Raw genomic sequence first — 2,702 nt, 5'->3', positions numbered from 1 at the left:
TATATATATATATATATATATATGTCTCTCTCTCTCTCTATATATATATACACACACATATACATACATATAATATATATATATATATATATACACATGTATAAATGTATATATATATATATATACATATATATATATATATATACACACATATGTATGTGTGTGTGTGTGTATATAGATGTATAGATGCCTATATATGTGTGTACACATATATATGCACATTTATATACATGTATATATTATACACACCCGTATATGCTTAGGCACAGACACAAACACGCATATACATGCATATATGTACATACGCACAAAAAGACACATATTACATACACACACACACACACACGATGAATGCCAGACGCGGTCACTATGGTTACCAAGTAAAGCATCAGAAGAATTCCATCAAGATATGATGTATAAACTAGTTTCACGCCAGCGGTGAGTTTGGGGGGGTGTTGTTACTACTACCACTACCACCACCACTACTACTACTACTACTTTTATTAATGACGGAGTTAAGTAGATGATGGATATAGCAATAATATATACACTCAGGTGTATTTACGATGTATACACCTGAGTGTATATATGTGCGCGTGAATGTGCGTTTGTGTGTGTTGTGAATTTTATTGATAGTGACTTCGAAATTTTGCCGGCTATGTAGTATGTGGCCTACTCATACTGGTTTGTGTAAGTCATATAAATGTGTTTATGTGAGGAAAAACATTGTAAAACATCAATACAAGTCAGTGACAAAGTAACGAGCAACGTATTACGTGCTTGTGAGATGTGCTAAAAATAACAGCTAAATCGCCCTTAAATCACACACAAAGATTTTTTGTTTTTGTTTTTTGCCTAGGTGCAGGACAGGTTGTGTGGTAAATAGCTTGCTTACCAACCACATGGTTCCGGGTTCAGTCCTACTGCGTGGCACCTTAGGCAAGTGTCTTTTACTATAGACTCGAGCAAGTGTCTTTTACTATAGCCTTGTGAGGGGATTTGGTAGACAGAAACTGAAAGAAACCCGTCGTATATATATATATTATCTATATTAAGGGCATTGCTACACATAAATGCCTCACGCTACCATAATAAATACAGTGTACCGAACGCGAGAGAATGCAACTCTTGAAGCGAGCTCCTTAAAAAAATATATCCCCACCATGGCTTGACAACCGATACTGGTGTGTTTACGTCCCCATAACATAGCGGTTCGGCTTAAAAGCCCGATAGAATAAGTAACAGGGTTACAAAGAATAAGTCCTGGTGTCGATGTAATGACTAAACCTTACTCTAGAAACGCCGACCTTATACAAAATTTAGAAAGAACTGTTATAATGGTAAATATTAGACACTACACACGTACGGACCTCTTGATTCAGCCCACATTTTTTAGAATCAGTTTATGTGTGCATGCGTGTATGCAGATATGTGTGTATACATATTGTGTGTGTATATATATTGGCAGAATCGTTAGCACACCAGGCGAAATGCTTAGCGGTATTTCGTCTGCTGCTACGTTCTGAGTTCAAATTCCGCCGAGGTCGACTTTGCCTGTCATCCTTTCGGGGTCGATTACATAAGTTCCAGTTAGGCACTGGGGTCGATGTAATCGACTTAATCCCTTTGTCTGTCCTTGTTTGTCACCTCTGTGTGTAGCTCCCACTGTGGGCAATAAAGAATTTTATATATATATAAATATATATACATATACACAGACACACCTGCATACATACATACATACGCAGATATATAGACGCCTGTGTGTGTATGTATGCGAATAATACACAACATACTTTTACATATCTACACACTCACACACACACATACACGCACGCACACAAACAAGCAAACTCAGAGTAGATATCAGTGAACTTTCGATATAATATACATAATAAAGAAAACATCTATTCCTTGTGTTTCACGTATTCAGCTTTATATAAGACAATGTAAAATATATTTTGACATAGTCTACAGGTGTGACTGTCTCGTCAAGAAGTTTGCTTCCCAACAACCTGGTTCCGGGTTCAGTGCCACTTGTGACTGAATTTGGTAAAGGGAAACTGAAAGAATCCCGTCGTGTATGTATGTATGTATGTATGTATGTATGTTTGTTTGTTTGTCCCCACCACAGTTTGAAAACTGGTGTTGGTTTGTTTACGTTCCCGTTACTTAGCCTTCCGGCGAAAGTGACCGATAGCGTAGGTACGAGGATTAAAAAAAAACAAGTACCGGGATCGATTTGACCCCAGCATGGCCGCAGAGCAATGACTGAAACAATTTAGAAATAAAAGAATTATTACCTTACGATATATATCTATGTATATATAACGTGAGTATGTATGTATGTATGTATGTATGTATGTATGTATTTAGGTTGTTTTTCTCTTAAAGTTTTAGCCAAGTTTAGAGAATCGGTTTTATAATTTTGTAGTTTCTGTTACAGGTGTTAATGTAACTTTTAACTTACCTGTGACTGTTACAGGTGGATGAGTAGACATGAGCAGCAGTAGCCGCAGCAGCAACAGCAACACATCTAACTAAAACATAGTTTTATTTTGTTGTCTTATTCTTGTTGTTGTTGTTATTATACTTATTACAGACATCGTTATCATCATCATTATTATTATTATTATTGTTATTATTTCTTTGTTACTTTATCGCAATCGAAAAACCTACTTCTGTGTGTGTGTGTGTGTGTG

At 36.3% G+C, this 2,702-nt stretch overlaps 1 protein-coding gene across 2 annotated transcripts in view; it reads right to left on the bottom strand.

Annotated features, from left to right (window-relative positions):
- The window catches only part of LOC106873718 (uncharacterized), a 53,655-nt gene that overhangs the window by 39,138 nt on the left and 11,815 nt on the right, over positions 1-2,702 (bottom strand). Inside the window, exon 1 of one of the 2 annotated variants that reach the window (XM_052972185.1) lies at positions 2,471-2,567. The exons of the other annotated variant lie outside the window; for it this stretch is intronic. The gene's annotated coding sequence lies outside the window, so the exon portion shown is untranslated. Of the gene's footprint in view, positions 1-2,470; positions 2,568-2,702 lie in introns of those variants that run through there. 2 annotated transcript variants of the gene reach the window in all.

The sequence above is a fragment of the Octopus bimaculoides genome, chromosome 12, assembly GCF_001194135.2.
Source record: "Octopus bimaculoides isolate UCB-OBI-ISO-001 chromosome 12, ASM119413v2, whole genome shotgun sequence".
In the NCBI taxonomy this organism is placed as follows: domain Eukaryota; kingdom Metazoa; phylum Mollusca; class Cephalopoda; order Octopoda; family Octopodidae; genus Octopus; species Octopus bimaculoides.
This window is presented reverse-complemented; position numbering and strand designations above follow the sequence as displayed.